The sequence below is a fragment of the Salmo salar genome, chromosome ssa10 (assembly GCF_905237065.1).
Source record: "Salmo salar chromosome ssa10, Ssal_v3.1, whole genome shotgun sequence".
Classification (NCBI taxonomy): Eukaryota; Metazoa; Chordata; class Actinopteri; order Salmoniformes; family Salmonidae; genus Salmo; species Salmo salar.
Window position 1 is genome coordinate 89,252,373 of NC_059451.1, and position 18,662 is coordinate 89,271,034.

General features: G+C 41.0%; 1 long non-coding RNA gene across 1 annotated transcript; it reads left to right on the top strand.

The window, feature by feature from the left end:
* Nucleotides 1-493: 493 nt before the first annotated feature.
* On the top strand, nucleotides 494-15,185 carry LOC106560803 (uncharacterized). Its single transcript, XR_001318675.2, has 3 exons — nucleotides 494-623; nucleotides 997-2,147; nucleotides 8,325-15,185. It is a non-coding gene; the product is annotated as an uncharacterized lncRNA (long non-coding RNA).
* The last annotated feature ends 3,477 nt before the right edge of the window (nucleotides 15,186-18,662 follow it).

The following is an 18,662-nucleotide window of genomic DNA, read 5'->3' on the forward strand; positions in this document are numbered from 1 at the left end:
TAATCATTTACAAAGGTCATTTCCATGACAAGGAATGTTCACTGGTTTGCCAAGACATTTGGGTCTCTATACAGCTAAAAATAAGCCTTACTGAGAGGCAAAGAGTAAATTGAAAATCTTCCTAAAAATGTATACTGTATCTGTAGTTATTACATTCTGTAGTTCTAGGCATCTTAATCTAAATTCTGATGACATATTCTATTTACATGATCAGAACTATTATACAATTAACATAAAACAAGTATTTCAGTTGTTATAATTTGTGGTAATACAGTATATACTGTATGTACTAGAGCATTTTAAGTGTGTGTACCTCCTATTATATACTAAGTAATACTTTATGCGAGCAAATTCATGATGTGATCAAAGCAGACACTGGCCCCAAGGACTCAGGCTACTGCAACCCTGAAAACCAGCCAGGGTGAGAGGTCAGAGGACTGGAAGCAAAGATCCAAGTCCCATCCCATTGTGTGACACGCCTCCTTCACCCGTTCGCCCCCAGAGGCTTAGTGTCAGTGTTAACACTTCAAACACTCAATATCTCCACAAAACACAAAGGACACACAACTGCTTGCCATTGTCATCGTTTCTTCTAGAAAAAGAGATATGGATCCCTCCCAAAGGTCAGAGTGTGTTGAAGTTTCCATGATTAAGTCGTGCTTTGTTGTTTGACTTTTCCCAGTTGAAATCTTTACTTTTGGGAGAAAATTGTGTCGTTGGCTCAACCTTGTGGAATAAAGTTCAATCAAGCTAAAGCTCTATATGGTAAATGTTAGTGCCTAATGATAACTGCATTTTAAGAATATACCATATTTCGGGGAGATGACTTCAAATGTAAAGCTATGATTTTTTTTAATCCTGGATTTTATCCCAGAGTTGAAAGACCATACTGTGATACCTATACTGGGCACCAATATGTCCATCAATGAAACAGAAACACTGAAATATGTCACTTTACCAAGTAAATAATCACACGTGTTGTTTTCTTGTCTACAGTGTGACTTAACACACCTATGGCATCATGCGCGACATCACAGCCACTGCTGGAGGCTAATCTCCAACCACTGGGATCTGATTTCCAGCAGTATTGACAGTTCATGAATCAATCTGTGCCAGCTTCCTCTACTGAACCTGATGCCGCTCCCATACTATGCCTGTGACTCTGAGCTGTACGACTCAGTTTCCCTGTGCTGTGTGCCTGCTTCCTCTACTGAACCTGATGCCGCTCCCATACTACGCCTGTGACTCTGAGCTGTACGACTCAGTTTCCCTGTGCTGTGTGCCTGCTTCCTCTACTGAACCTGATGCCGCTCCCATACTACGCCTGTGCCTCTGAGCTGTACGACTCAGTTTCCCTGTGCTGTGTGCCTGCTTCCTCTACTGAACCTGATGCCGCTCCCATACTACGCCTGTGACTCTGAGCTGTACGACTCAGTTTCCCTGTGCTGTGTGCCTGCTTCCTCTACTGAACCTGATGCCGCTCCCATACTACGCCTGTGACTCTGAGCTGTACGACTCAGTTTCCCTGTGCTGTGTGCCTGCTTCCTCTACTGAACCTGATGCCGCTCCCATACTACGCCTGTGACTCTGAGCTGTACGACTCAGTTTCCCTGTGCTGTGTGCCTGCTTCCTCTACTGAACCTGATGCCACTCCCATACTACGCCTGTGACTCTGAGCTGTACGACTCAGTTTCCCTGTGCTGTGTGCCTGCTTCCTCTACTGAACCTGATGCCACTCCCATACTACGCCTGTGACTCTGAGCTGTACGACTCAGTTTCCCTGTGATGTGTGCCTGCTTCCTCTACTGAACCTGATGCCGCTCCCATACTACGCCTGTGACTCTGAGCTGTACGACTCAGTTTCCCTGTGATGTGTGCCTGCTTCCTCTACTGAACCTGATGCCGCTCCCATACTACGCCTGTGCCTCTGAGCTGTACGACTCAGTTTCCCTGTGCTGTGTGCCTGCTTCCTCTACTGAACCTGATGCCGCTCCCATACTACGCCTGTGCCTCTGAGCTGTACGACTCAGTTTCCCTGTGCTGTGTGCCTGCTTCCTCTACTGAACCTGATGCCACTCCCATACTACGCCTGTGACTCTGAGCTGTACGACTCAGTTTCCCTGTGCTGTGTGCCTGCTTCTGAGAGGGTGAGAAAACTCCTTATTTTATGAGTCACTGATTACGTTCTGCACTCTGATGTCGGCGCTGTTACTAATCTTTCCTCCCACAAAACTACAAGGCCACCCTTATTTTCACTGCAGTTTTACATCTCCTCCCTCTTTTTTTCTACAACTAACAACAACTACGAGTTGTTAATAAATATATAATTGCATGGTCAAAGAGTGTGTTTTCACGCAGCATGAAACCACCCGGTTCTGCACCATGTAGAACGCGCTGCAGGCACTCTCTTGAGGGAAGGTCTCATTTTCAGCCTCCTGCCGTGCAATATTCAGTCTAGTCTGAAATCATTTGGGACTCATTTTAGGGTTTAGGACTTATCAAATATGCTGACAATAATGGATAGCAGAGCTACAAATGAAACACAGCTTTTCACGTGGAGGGTTTTAGTGGCAGGCAACATTCAGGGTGCAGAGGTCCTGAATCCAAGCTCAGGGTGTCACATAACACCACAAAGCTGGTTTATGGCACAGATTGCACCCAGCGCTCACAAATAGTACACTGAGATGCAATATAATTCCAAATATCATTCAGTAAGTCGCTTTTGAGTTAAGACAGAAATGTAGTGTCATGTGTTAGAGTATAAGATATTAATATCTTTGTGTGGAGAATGACAATTTTATTTGCTTTTACGTCTATATAGTTCATCACCTTAAATTTGAAAATAAGAAATAATTCTGATGAGTTGGGTGGTTGATATGAAATCGTATGTATTATTTTTCCATTCGTATAATCAGTCTGAATGCATCTCAAGTTGAGCTAATCCTGAAAAGAAAAAAATATATATATCAAGGACAAGGATGCACCTTCAACTGCATACTGTAGAAACGAAGAGCAGAATAATGTTACTATGGAAGGCTTTGGTGAAAGGATTCAAGGACTTAACAATTCCACATCCTCTCAGCCTGTCCTTCATCTCTAACAATCAAGCTTGGCCACAGAATATTCCTCTGGATGGGAAGAAAAAGCATGTCGCCTGTTCTCCTCTCACTCATCTTAAAGACTGCCAGTCTGGGGTCTTCCTCTTGAAGTCTTCTGTCACTTTTATGACTTCAAATGCTCGGCAAAGCCTTTTTTAACAGACTGTCGTGTCTTTAAAGGCAGATATATTTTCTGTGCTACATTAGCATGAGATAAAGGGTAGCCCATCTATTGCAACGGAAACCCGGAGAAGCCTAGACCACAGACGCTGTGAACTCGTTTGTTGCTTGTGCACAAAAGGGCACCAATGCAGGCTAACCAGTTGTGGTAGTGGAGGATATGGGACAACAAATCATGCACCTTGTATGGAAACAGATGTTTAATCTAAAGACAATTCAACTGTGACAGAATTATATTAGAGCAAAAAATGGCTTAAATAAAATGGAAAATACCAATTTACTAGAACATAAATGTGTAAATGGTTACAAAATAAGGATATGTTTTAAGTCCAACCAATTGTCAAAATTATATTTGAGGGGTAATACTATTTTCAGGACACAAAAACTTTCACGAAAAGCAGACTATATTTAATTTATACATGTACAGCATTACCTAATGAGATGGTTCCTTCACAATTCCATATGGCGAGAGAAACCATTGAGTGTTTGCAGTCTTTCTCTGTTCTCTGTAGTTAGGTGTTAGCATAGGGAGGTGCTTGCGAGCATTTTGTGGCAGGCTGCTCCAGAGAGCAGGAGGCAGGCTCTCTCCCTCCCTTGCAGTGCAGGAGGCCACCTAGCCACACACAATTACACCCAGAGCAAGGCAGCAGCCTAACCCGTACTCTGTCATGGGCCGGGCCTCAGTTAGATCTCAGCATGCATGCTCAATGATCTGTTATTAATTAATCAATCAAAACTAACCAAGGTAAACCTTGCTTTTTAAACAGGTCAGAACACACACTGTTCCACATTGGGGGTTTTGCACTCATAAAATACTGCACTATGCTCACAGAGGATCCTTTTCTGAAGATAAGTGTGGATTCAAACAAGGCTTCTGATACTATGAAAATATGGCTGCTGTGCTGATACTTTATATAAAGTGTATGTTATTTCAACACACACACACACACACACACACACACACACACACACACACACACACACACACACACACACACACACACACACACACACACCACACACCACAAGAGCTATGTGAATAACAAATGGTCAGGTGCAAAATTGGATAGATTACAATGTGAATATGACCTATTTCACAAAACGAAAATATATGTATGAATTTAAATATTATGAATGAGTGTTGACAATTAACATGTTGGGTTAAGACATATAATAAGTTTTGGCTTACCTATAAACTGTCATGCATACCTTTAATAACTTTATTTAAATTATAAATTGCACATTACATTTTATTTCATGTTTGTATAACACTTTTTGGAAAGTAGTAGGCTACTCTGGTTAGTGTAAAGTTATGTAGAAATCCACTGTAGCCTTCATCAAATGTGCAATATAAAACAAGAAAATACGTAATATTAGGCTACTTACGTTGTTGCTTGCGAGGCTGCAGAACTATCCTCCGTTAATGTTTTTTGAAACTACAATAATATTATTTAGGCCTTCAAAAGTAAATCCACCGAACATAAAAAACATAAACTTGAACCATAATATCCCAGTAGTCTTACTGAGTAGGCAATGATGCTTCAGTTTTTCGACTATAAATCAATTTGCAGATCATTAAAGTCATTATTGACAACACGGAACAAAATCCAGAATCATCAGCGCGGAACAGTAGGAAATCACGTTGATGGACCGGACTGTACAGTTATGTCCACTGAGCGGCGCCGTAGTCCGCATTTTTAAGTTAGACATGCGCGTGAAGGAGAGTTGGAAGCTTGAATCCTTCCTTTAGCAAATGCACGGTGTCATGTATGTGTTAAACAGTTGAACAATGATCGGGAGAGTGAACAACAGTTATTTAAAATGAAACTGCAGGTAGGTGAAATCCACATACCATGCTTATGTCGAGTATACATATTAAGCATTGCATACAAGACTTTATAAACAAGAAATGAATGATTCATCAGGGCACTGTGCATATTTTTTTTAACATGGTGTAAGGGTGGAGATAACTCTGTGTATGAGTTGTTAGCGATTCATTCACCTACCTACCGCCGACACAGTCAAACAGTAAGTCAATGCACCAATACACACAACAATTTACAATAGATTATTTTCAAATAGTGGGTAATTCATTTTTCCTACTGTCTGTTCTGGGGTGGCCTTAACACGGTCCAGGTTCGGCCTTGTTTGTAAATTATAAGCGCGTGCGCATGGAAGCACATACAATGCAGGAATATGGCACTATAATGTAGGCCTATAAGACACACTAATGTGAAGCTTGATTAGAATTACTATTATAGTGTAATTTACAGCTTTTATAGCCTAGTTTATACAGTATATTCAGCATCATCAATGTAGTCACAGATGTATTGTAAGATATAATTTGTTGATAGACCCTCACAGGACAATATGGTATGGTGTTCAACAAAGCAAATGTCTCCTCACTTCAATCTATATTTCTATAATGTTTTTCTCTCTCACTCACTCACTCACTCACTCTCTCTCTCTCACACACACACATAGCCTTCACTCTTTAGTAATGTTCATTACCTGCAAATCAGTTACACAAGTTTGAAACATGCGACAAGTCGGGAAACAGTAACACTCCTTTCTACAAATTACATAGCTGGTGAAGGATTAGCATTGGACCACATAATCGTCCCCAGCCATATTATACAAACAATGGTCAAGATTTCACACTCTGAATAAGGTCCCAGACTGAAACTCCTTTGCACTTGCAGTACTTCACCCAGTATACCAATAAGATAGCCCCCTATGAAGGTTTGATAGCTGAAAGAAAGCAAAGCAGATTTAAAGCCCAAGCCCGTCGGGATGCATCCCGGGATGGGACCCTAACAGATGGGAAGTACTGTAAGAGACGAGTCCAAGGTCAATCTGAGATTCAGTGATAAAGCCGTGGGCACCGCTCTTAGCAGTGTTTTAAAAGTTGACTTAACAAAGCAGATTGTATGGTCAGACAAAACTCTTAAGACCATATTGCAGCATTTTTTTCATGCTTCCTTTGTCTAGTTTGCTACAGGCTGTATTGCTGCCTGACACCAAATAGTCCAAAGAATGGTGATCATTATGTTTGTCTGGGAATGGGCAGGGCGTGGGTGCTGATATCTAATGGATAGTTTTTCGTTTGTCCATTTTTATAGCTAACCTAAATTTGAATGTTTCACAGCTGATCCGTTCAACTGCGGGCGATGTGGAGGTTAAAGCTGTCTAAACATGTGCAGCCATTCATTGGTCAAGTCAATACATTAACTTTATCTTTACATCTATGAGTGAACTTAACTGTGGAGTAGCTGTTGTTTGTGCTATTAGACCATACATAGAGTACATATGTGGCCATTAGTTAACACTTCATAAAGTCTTTTTTGATAGGGTGTTGTTAAGACTTGTGGGACTCCTCTTGGTCCAGTCGCAGTACTTTTTTCCTGGACGCTGTAAAAACACTTGCTGTGGTTTGGTAAATTAACAGAGAGCCCCCTAATGGAGTAATTACACAGAGCCAAACATCTATTTTTCACCTGTGCTCTGCCATTACTCTCCGTCCCCCATCCACTCCATTGGAAGTCACTTACTCTCCTTACAGTGAGTTATCATTGACTGCCATTTAGGCGTTCTGGAGCAATTTGTCTTACTGAGGCTGGGGCCGGCCTCATTGCAGTGAACAATCATTCTCCACCAATATATAAAACATTCATGGGAAAAAAGGAGAAAAAATACAGCTCAAACAGATAGTAGAGAGTGGCTAATAGATACTAGGAAAGAGACAGACAAGAAAAATAATGTAGTAGATTAAAGGGAGAGGTAAATGCCGGTACCTTGGCGGTACAAATGTACAGAGACTCTGCCATAGGAAAAATCTGCCTTCCGGAACTCCAGCCCTATCTGTGAAATGTGGTGGCTACGGTTGTTGAATTTAATATAAATAAAAACTTGATACCACATAGCTACTTTTCTAATCATAAATCACATATCAGAATATATAAAAAAATATATACACTAATTTATTCTCATTTTAATATAGTTGTACTTTCTTTTGAGATAGTCCCTGAACATTTTTCATGAGACTGTAGTGAGGTTTTTGATAAGATATAGACAAGGTTTCAGTCATCCAGACTTCTTATATAATGGATGTACTATTCTAGCCTCTGACAGATGTAGTGTCTGTTTTCGTTTCTTCTTGACACTTATTTTATCGAGTAAAGATATTGATTGGCTCAAGGGTCCACTCTAGTTTCCCAGGTCTAGATCAGTTGTTGACTTAAAGGTAAGGAGGGGAAGTTGTGGACACCATGGTCCTGAGAGCACTGGAGAGGTACTCACTTTGAATCAACCAGATAAGACCTGTGTCAACCGTGTTGTACAGTAGTAGTCACAATACTACAAGCGGTATTATGATGTGGGTAGGAATAGGCTATTTCTCATTAGGCTATTACTGTATGAATGGATATGGGCTTACTTTTAAAACACAGACCATTAAGTTGCATGCTGTTGATAGCTTTTATTTGTAAATACCTCTGTTAGTTTAGCTAAGTAATGAAGCATTATTGCTAAAATTATAAACACACATTGTGCTTTTTGTGGATTGTAAAACATACTGTATAACTTCTTGAATATCATATTTTTTTTGCAAGTGTGTATTGTGGTTATTCAGTACTATTGACTGTCTTTGTTGTGGAGGGAAGTCTCAAATTCAATCCAGACCATCAATTTTACCTTGGACCTGAACGGTAAGAATTATTATCTGCCTGAGAATCAATCAACTTAAGACTTCCCATCATGTTACTTAGCTTCTTGCCACATAAATTGAACTAACTATAGCTAACAATCAGACTCAACATTCAACACAATATGTTCTGTGAATGTCTCTGGAAAGTTTTAGCCTAAACGTTTGACATGATAGGCAAGAGAAGTCACAGCTTTGTGCATAGCCTGTCTGACATGTGTATCCCATTCAACCTGGCTGCATTCCCCTGAAGGGTTAGTAGTGTGCTTAACTCAGTGTTTTGTTAGATTACTCACTCTCACTGCTTAACACAATGACAAATAACCATTCTTTTTTTCTTGCAGTGATAATCCGGACAATTTAAACCTTTCTTACAAGCAGAAGTGAAACCATTAATCCTGTGAGATTCTTCTGATAAGTGGTGACTGTGAAGTAATGGCCATGTCGCCTAGAAAAATAAAAATATGTGGACAATTAAAACAAGATGGACATTATCTGGCAAGTCCCTACTCCCCTTTTCTTTAGCAGTATTGTAATTGATCTGTCCCTTTGTTACTAAACGGAATATTGAGTCCTGGCTTTTTGTTCATTATCTGTGGATTTTAACTTGGTGCATATTTGTCAAGTTTGAAAATCATGTAAAAAAGGAAACACATATACAAATGCTGTTCTGAAGAAAAGTCAATTCTCATGACACCTGCTAAAGTTTCTGGCTATAATGTGTTGACCTTTCCAGGCACCCCTGTTGTTTAGTTATTTGAAAGTACTTTCTCAAGCTGCAGTATATGACAGGAGTATATTGTATCTGGAATTAAGTCCATTCACATTTGATTGTCCTTAAAAACTCTGTCAAACTTTTGCACTGGGAGCTTTGCCCTAGAAAAGCAATGTGACGTGTTTGGGCCGGGGGGTAATAATCTGGTTCCCTGACCGTAGTGAACACCCTAATTTCTGTGTCTTGGCAAAGAGATTAGTGTGTTGAATTATGGTAATTAGAGATTGAATTATAAAAGTTTGACATTTTCACCCTCAATTGTGTGAGCAAAAAGTGTATGGAATCATATATAAACTTTTAAGTTGATATTTTTAATTGCAAAGCACATTATATTAATTTCCTCCTACGTATAACAAAAGGTGAAGTGGCATCACAATTATAGTTGAAATATGTAGTCCTTCAAAACATTTGATATTATTTCACTCTGCTATGTTGACTTTAACATTATATGTGCCTCTGTTACTAACTGTAATCAGTTGTTGATATTGCTGTCCCTGAGTGTTTCATGTCATTGACAGTCAGATAATTAGGTATCATCTATGCTTCAGTAACAATATAAAAAGCCATTATAATGGATGGTTTTAATTAATGCCATATTTGATTATTAGCTCATTTGAATGTTTATATTTTGGCACATATTCTAATATGTGATAGAAAGAGCAGAAATGAATTGTATTACCCTTAGTGCATAGCTGTTTTTAATTGTATGATTCCATAACTGTTTATGACAGGAAATGGGTTATTTTTTGTGATTTATCCATCTGAGATAATGTTAGCAAGACTTTGATATTGCATTAAGATTGGGGAGAAGGTCATATATGAAGATGCCAAAACCAGCACCAGGGCAACTTGCTCATCTGAAAGGACATGTATTTTCACATGGAGGTCTTGGGAATGAAAGAACAGTGGGAGGTTTAATTTAGAGATGGTCAATACAACAACATTCAGATGGGCCATCCTCTAATCTCATAAGAATATTCTCTCCAAAGAACCTCAAACTATCCAATTTAGATGAAATCCACATGTAGTTCATATTGACCATTCCATATTGAACCGGGAACGTTGTATTCTACATGCCAAATAGGGAATATTCTGGCAGAATCCCAGTGCCTGGCATGTGATATTCTGCATTATTTTGGCCGTAATTCTGTTTAGATCAAAGGGATTCAAGGGGCCTAAGTTTCAAATCCCCCAAAGCCCATTTTGGCTACTCTTTATTTAGCTCATTGGCATTCTGACACCATGCTTCTGAGACTTTGAACCCTCAAAGTTTGGAAAAGCTGAATCGCTTCTTTAAACACATCAGTGGGCCAGATTAAAGAATATCACTAAGCATCTTAAGGTTTTAGTGCAGTGTGGCGGCATGGTTTGGGCTTCTGGGGCCATTTACCGCCATATACTGTATTAACAATGGCTGAGAAAACAGGCCGAGGGGGGTGGAGAAAACTTCCCTCATGCTAAATTGAGTTTGGGTAACATTAAGTAGAGTAGAAAGAATGATACTGAAGAGCTGGAGTAAAGGTCAAAAAGAGTCAGTTGGATACCTCAGTGTTGTTTCAATGTTTTAGCTAAATTTATTTGTTCATTTTACATTTAAAATAAGTTAATTTATAGGTTTTAAACATGTACTGGCTTATACCGGCTTATACGTTACTATAACACTACTTTGTATCTGAAACAGAGGCAGAAATTCAATCAAATGGTAATGAAATTGATTTTTAATTGGCCACCTCCCTCTGTCAGGTACAGTATATCTCCAAATAAGTCAACACATTCACACGTCTTAACAATTTGCCACATGTGAGTACCAGCTGCTTTAACCACTTTGGTATTGTACCTTTCCATCCAGAATTAAGTAAAAACTATTAATTTACCTAAACAGATAGATCAACCTGTAGAAGTGTATGTGAAACAAAAGTAGTTTCTAATAAGTGTGATTTTGGTAATGTGCAAAGATTCCTCATCACAGACTCTTACACCCCCTCAATCTCATCAGCCCTCATGATTAAGATTTGGCATCTTGGACCACATTGTCTTCATTTTGGAAATATTTCAGCTGCATTTCTGCCACTCTGAAGGGAGATGAAGATAAAGGAGAAGAACGGTAAAAACACACCCTGTTGTGTGAATCCTAGAGAAGGCCTTGAACCCTGCCATTCATCCCTTTCACTTCATCAGCTGAGTCTAATTGCCAGAGAGGACAGGAGACCCCAGGCCCTATTGTTCCTCCTCCTCTTTGGAGCCTGAAAAGTGAAAGGGCTGCTTTTGATCTTTTTTCAGATTTTTTTCTCTTTTCTGTCATCCCCTGCTATCCTTTCCCTCAGAGTGACACACTCCTTTCAAACTGTGCCCCCTTCTCCATCCACGCAAAATAATTATCATGCTCCGCTTCATCAAATAATGGTGGCGATAGAAGGTCACGGCGGGGAGGGCCAGAGGTCTAGAGGAGTGGCACTAGGACGTGGTAGAGCTCCCAGCTCATCTTAGAGGCATGCTCCTTAGCTCGGGGTACCTTTTATGTACCTTGACCCCGCTTTTCCTTTGGCTGTCCTAATGAGACCCTCTCACACGGCCAAAGCAATACTGGTCCTGTGCTAGCAGGGTTGGAAGGCCAAAGTACAATGAGACACAGAGCTATGCTGAGACAAGGGCGCATCTGTGCTGTCTTATTAAGCCTTGGAAAGGAGCTCATGCTTTTCAACGTCCCATAGGCGCTATGGCCAGATCTATTGACACCTACTTGTCCTTTGCGGTCAACACCTTTCAGAGGAGCAGCCTACACTCACAAGTTCTTATTAGGAGTAATTTTGGAAAGCTTATTTGGAGAGGCAACTGCTTAACTTGGTTTAGGTGTCCATGTGAGAAATGGCATAAGCAGTCGGGAATTCAGAAGAATGATGAAGAAAAATTCCTTGAGACTAAGAAGATTACAAAGGATGTCTAAGACCATTCCAGTCAGAAGAAAACTGCCCTTCAATTTGGAATAAACCCCAAGGATGCCCTCTCTGTGTGGGTACTTACACACAAGCGTCAATCACTTTTTGAGTCTCATTACTCCCTTGTTGAGATATAGAGAGCCTGGGTAATGTTCATCAATATTTAGAACTCGTAGTTCTACAAACAGGATTAACTTGTGTTTAATCGTTGTGGAGAGAATGCAGAAATCAGCTAATTGTGATGTAGTGTATGTTATATATCCTGAAATTTTGAATAGCAGATTGTGTTGCAGTTTATTACAATGATCACAATCTAAATATCTATATATCTGTTATTTATGTGAGTCATACTCAATGATAAATACACGGACATGGCCTAGTCCACTACCTTACTAACAAAATGGACAACGGGGGAATAGTTTAAATAGACAGAACAAAAAATGACAAACAAACAAACACAAGTAGGCAAACAAAAACCTTTAAGCAATCATGTAAAGCACGTGTAACATCTGAGCAGGGAGAGAGAACAAAGCGGAGCTCCTGTCAGAGCATCGATCTGCTCCTGAAGCTACACAGATCCACAGAGCTCTGATTGCTCCCTGCCTCTCTCCCCAGCGCCTGCCTCCAACTCTTCTCTCTCTGGCTCCTCTCGGAGAATGTGCTTATTGATTTAGCCCTCTTCTGTGCAGTTAACTCACTGATATATACTGACCGAGGGCTTTCTTGGGCCTGAAAGCATTTGAATGCTGGTGAGAAAACAATAAATTAAAAAAGAAAGAATAAGAACGCTAGTCAAAAGACTCAGCCTGTAACACAGATGTTCCCTTTGTGCCTAGTGAGAGACAGTTGGACAGTTACAAGTGGAGAATAATATAATCCCGAATATGTAACAAAGTAGCTCTGGCAAGTAGCTGGTGGTGTTGTTATTTCAATATCACTATTGCCAACATTAACTAAAGATCTCCTTCTAGTTTTCCTTTTCAAGTATCAAGTGTTCTTCAACGTTTGTCAGCACATTTATGGTAGAATCAATGTGTCTGCAATTACTGTGTGGGGATCTGGTTGTGTTTGCTTGTCTTTGTGACGTGTGTGTAGTCAGGTCCATAGTGGGTGGTTATGTGTCGATCTTTGTGTATTTTAGCAAGTGTTTTCTGTTGTCATGTTTGTAGCGTTCCATGTGGGAGGGTCTGCTGAGAAGCAAGCCATCTGTAGTGTTCTGCCGAGCGACATGTTGTAAAGCGAGATTTGAGAGTGTGGGGAGACTTGACTTGTCAAATCTTGGCACATAATGAGACAGAAGGGAGTGAAGACAGGAAAGTGTCCAGAGATAAACAATTAGATGAGTCTCAGCGGTAAAGGGCATGGGCAATGGGAGGACGCTCCCAAAAACCAAATCAATATGGCTTCCAGTAAGGACACACTGGGGTAAAGGGATGAAGGGGTTAACACTTATTTCTCAGATCAGGACATAGAAGAACAGAGTCGTGGCTTGCTCAAAATCAATAGGCCTACTGTTGTGAACATGGATTGAAGAAAGCGGTCTGTCATTGTAAACACATTTCAATACTGTATTTGATACACAACATAGTCACAGTATTACATTGTAGATGTAATAAGATACAAAGACATGACACGAATACCAACCGAAAGTGGGGGTATACAGTATATCAGCAGGGATAATGAACTGAATTAGGCCAGCCTGTCTCACAGCAACAGCCAATTTTGAAATGAATTGAAAAGATCTTTAAGGAGGCGGCATTTGGGAATGGTGGATTCACACACCCAATACAAACATAATGGAGCATGATCCACAGACAGCGTGGGCTGTCCCAGAGCGTCCCATCCCCTCTCAGGCCCTGCCCACACTCGCAGGTCTCATCTCACATCTCACCACTGTTCCCAGCAGGCCTCACAGGGGTAGTGCTGCCAGGGCAGGAAGGTCAGACTGGAGGTGGGGCGTCTCACTATGTGCTTGTACTGGCATTAAAGAAGACAACAAAAAGAGAGGGTGAGTGGGGGAAAAAACTAGTTGTGTGTGACTGCTGCTGCTAGGCTGGGCTGGTCTCCTCTGAGACTTGGAGGCGCTGACCAGAAAGGTGTGAGTCTGAGCCGTGGCCTGCCCGTCGCCTCGTCTCCACGGAGACAGGGACATGGCCCCCCCGTGGGCTTGTCTCCGTTGTGGCCCGGAGCAGGCGGGAGCGTTTGGGATGCTGCCTGGCCATCGCCTGGGCTTCAGAGGGACCAGGAGCCACAGCTCCAATGACCTTCAACAACCTGTCAACCTGTCATCTTGGCCTAGGGAATTAGGAGAAATAAAAAATATATTCAACTGGGGAAGTCTATAGAAACAACATTGACCGTACCAGTGTATATTTGTTTGGAGAACAAAAGGGATTCTATATTGTGGTAGAGAAGGCGCTATAAGATCAGACGGGGAATAGGCTCATTTGATATACTCAAACGTCCCTTTTTTATATTACCCAATCCTGACGAGGAAAGGTTTTAAATGCTGGACTAAGGCGATCTACTTTTGGATTTGATTGGTCTCTCAAAAATGTAACAGCTGGCAGAAGAGGAGAAAATAAAAAAATGTAAATTAACATAATTAGGCAGCAGTACTATCATCCCAATTCTTATATTCTACACTCAGTCTTTATTTCTAAGAGCAGAACAATGGAGTGAAATTACTGTTTGGACAGGCCCCCAGGCAGCATTTTAGTTCGCAACATTTGAGTTAAAAGAGAGAAATCTCTAAAATGTAATCAGTAGCACCTGCCATGATTACAGGCTATGTCAAATGAAAAAATGTAATGATAAACATTACTTCAGACCAAACCACTGAAGCGGTCTACATTGCACAATGTGCTGCAAGTAAGCATAGTCAGTACAGCATTGTGTTCACTGTCCCCTACTAACCTATCCTCAGGATGAGTGATTGTGGTTATCATATTCTCAGAGCAGCTAACCAAAACAGCAATCATAAGTTATGTGTACAGTCTGTAAACCAGGTAGGTACTGTACGTAGTGAATCATACAGTACATTACTTACTATCTGCACTATATGCCCCTTATATTGCAAATACTGTCGCATGGTGCTTCTAAAGAGGCTATTTATTTTGTGTGCCAGGGTGACTTTTTTTTGTGCCTCAGTAGTCTCAATTGCCTCAATTGTATGGGGATAATACAAATATAATATGTAAATAGTCTTCCTTTAATTCATATGTGTTTTGGCATTGGATGGCAACATGGCTATCACACAGGACAATGTTGATTTTGTGATAGTCTTTGTTGAAAGTGTATAAAAGCAAAATTATTGTAATATTGATAGTTCATGGATTCATGTAAATAGTATACTGAAAGCAAATTGCATATCTCTTCGTTTTGAAGTAATCAGAGATTATATCAGGTAAGTCATGGACACGTTCAAGTTTGTCATTTTGGAAAACGCAAATGTAGATATGGCTGTAAAGAATTAAACAAAACAGAATCTTGCATCTCAGTTTGATATTGCACATTGCCATCAAACCCATTCCCAGGAGACACTTTGGTGACACAATCTGACAAACCAACACAAGCAATTCTGTGGAAAAATCTGTGCCTTTTTTCTTTGAGCCAAAGAGAAAGAGGATTTTGAATAGTGTGGCGGTGGTTCTTTATGCAGAGCTGAGACGCGACGCCTTCCAGACGGTGAGAGATGGCAAGCCCTAATAATACAGAGCTGTACAATGGTTCTGACAGGCAAGCAATAAAGCAATCAGGGTCCCAGGCATTCCAAATCTCTTTAACGCCCACCCTCTAACAGTCTGAGAGATGGGCGTCTGACCTGTGGGCTGTCAATCATTGAAGATACCTGCTGGAGCCTGATCAGGGAGAGCTGAGGGCACCAGTCCATCAGATCTGTTTTCACACTCCACACACTAACATTGCAAGCATAACCAAGAAGACAAAAAAGCTCTATCGCCTCTCTCTTAATTAGGAGTGGGGGGAAAAGAGACTTGTTTGGTTTAAATTGGTAGGGGAGGGTTTTCGATATATGGTGGGGTGGGGGGGTGTAATCCCAGGGAGATGGAGAATAACCTTTTCCCTTGATTTAGGAATTTAGCCATTGATCTGTCATGCTGTTTTGTACAAGCATGAGCTCTCACTGGTGCATTTCTGAAAAAAAAAACCAAAAAAAAACATTAAAGCTAGTTCATTAGCTGTCTGTAGCTCATTCCAGCAAATAGATCACGATAATACTGTGGTTAGTTAATGGCTTTCTGGTGTTTTCTCCAGAGCCTTTCTGTCTGAAGGCTGCCTGCTGAAAACCTTCCACTAGTTTTTTTCCTGTTCTTTCTTTTTTCTCCATGTGGGGAGTCCTGTCTTCTCCTACCTCATTCAGACAGTTGGCTTCAGTCAGTGGTCATGTCTGTCAGAAGTCTGGCTACATGGGCTCAATCTAGAGACCTCTCACTGCAGCACCACAGCAACCCTTGAAGATGCTGATCCCACAGTCTGCTTTTATTGTAGATCAGATTTTTTTTATTTTATATTTTGTTCAACTGTTAATGTTAGATTTTATATTTAAAATGGATGTTGCTGGGGTTTAATTTGAAATATATATATTTGTTGTACATACAGACAGTGATAGCTCAATATACTGACATAAGTATTGAAATCAAGCAATACTCAATACCCTAGTCCTTAAAATGCATGAATGAGAGTTTAACAAGATTTGGCAGCAACTGATGAGTTCTGCAGAAGTGTTGTGTATACGATCCCTGTGAGACCTTCTCCAGATTTCACCCCAGTGTTTGGCTGGCCAAAGCTCACCTGGGGTCTAGTTGGGGGCTCTGGATTGGCTGGTTCCTTCCTGGTCTCTGGTGGCAGACTTCACACTGAACACATGTGGTCCTCTGCAGCTGGAGCTGGATGGAAGGTCCACATGTACCTCGCCTCACCCTGAGGAGCTGGGGGTCACTGAGAGGCAGGGTGCACTGAGAGGCAGGGTGCAGTGGACCATTCACTATGCCACGTCTCATCTGGACGTCACATCTGGCTCAGGTCCGCTTAGAGACTGGCTTTCTCATTGGAGCCTCCTGTCCATACACATCACCATCTAACTGAGGCCATCAAATGTATTTTTGAAGGTTTTCTTTTTGTTTGACTAAACCCAGATGTCTAGATTTTTTAAGATTTTTATCTGACTGGCCAAACCTCAAAACAGTTTTCACTTTTTGTTAGACTTTTTTATTAGACTCAATGTTTTATTCACTTTTTTAATTGTATGTCATTTTGTTGTAATCAATAGCTACCATTGAGATGTTTTTGAAAATTTGGATCAAAACTGCAATCGTAAAAAATAAACGGATACTAACGTAACAGCACCTATTAAGATAGAGGACCGTGCAGCCCAGTTTGGACAGGACCCGATTAATGCAGGGGCTTACCGAGACTGAAGCCCCTGGGCCCAGGCCTGTGGGGGGCTCAAGAGGCATACATATAATTTTTTTTAAAATAAAGGAATAGTATATATTATACAGTACCAGTCAAAAGTTTGGACACACCTACTCATTCAAGGGTTTTTCTTTATTTTGACTAGTTTCTAAATTGTAGAATAATAGTGAAGACATCACAACTATGAAATAACACATATGGAATCATGTAGTAACCAAAAATGTGTTCAACAAATCAAAATATATTTTATATTTGCGATTTTTCAAAGTAGCCATCCTTTACCTTGATTACAGCTTTACAGCTAATAATAATGTAGTTTTGTTCCCCCCGTCCAGACACTCTTCTTGTTTTGTTTGTTGTCCGTTTTCCATTAAATGTTCACTCCCTGTAGTTGCTTCTCGCATCCAGCGTCGGTCCTTACACCTGTGTTGTCTTGGCTGTGTGCTTAGGGTCATTGTCCTGTTGGAAGGTGAACCTTCACCCTGGTCTGAGGTCCTGAGGGCTCTTGAGCAGGTTTTCATCAAGGATCTCTCTCTGTACTTTGCTCCATTCATCTTTGCCTCAATCCTGACTAGTCTCCCAGTCCCTGCCGCTGAAAAACACAGCATGATGCTGCCACTACCATGCTTCACCATAGGCATGGTGCTAGGTTTCCTCCAGACGTGACGCTTGGCATTCAGGCCAAAGATTTCCATCTTGGTTTGATCAGACCAGAGAATCTTGTTTCTCATGGTCTGAGAGTCTTTAGATGCCTTTTGGCAAACTCCAAGCAGGTTGTCATGTGCCTTTTCCTGAGGAGTGGCTTCTGTCTGGCCACACTACCATAAAGGCCTGATTGGTGGAGTGCTGCTAAGATGGTTGTCCTTCTGGAAGTTTCTCCCATCTCCACCAAGGAACTCTAGAGCTCTGTCAGAGTGACCATCAGGTTCTTGGTCACCTCCCTGACCAAGGCCCTTCTTCCCCGATTGCTCAGTTTGGCCAGGCGGCCAGCTCTAGGAAGAGTCTTGGTGGTTCCAAACATCTTCCATTTAAGAATGATGTAGGCCGCTGTGTTCTTGGGGACCTTCAGTACTGCAGAAATGTTTTGGTACCCTTCACCAGATCTGTGCCTCGACACAATCCTGTCTCTGAGCTATACTGGACAATTCCTTCCACCTCATGGTTTGGTTTTTGCACTGTCAACTGTGGGACCTTGTATAGAAAGGTGTGTAAATTTGCAAATAATGTCCAATCAATTGAATGTACCACAGGTGGACTCCAATGAAGTTGTAGAAACATCTCATGGATGACCAATGGAAACGGGATGCACCTGAGCTCAATTTCGTGTCTCACAGCAAAGGGTCTAAATTCTTATGTAAATAAGTTGAACCAACCAGCTGTTTGTTTTGTGATAATGTTCTTTTTACAGATTTAAGTAGAATACATTTCTTTAATGTTTGTTATAGCACATTAGTCTAGTAGTAAAGTGGGTTTGGAACATGTACAGTTGAAGTCGGAAGTTTACATACACCTTACCTTTTGATTTTCCCATGATG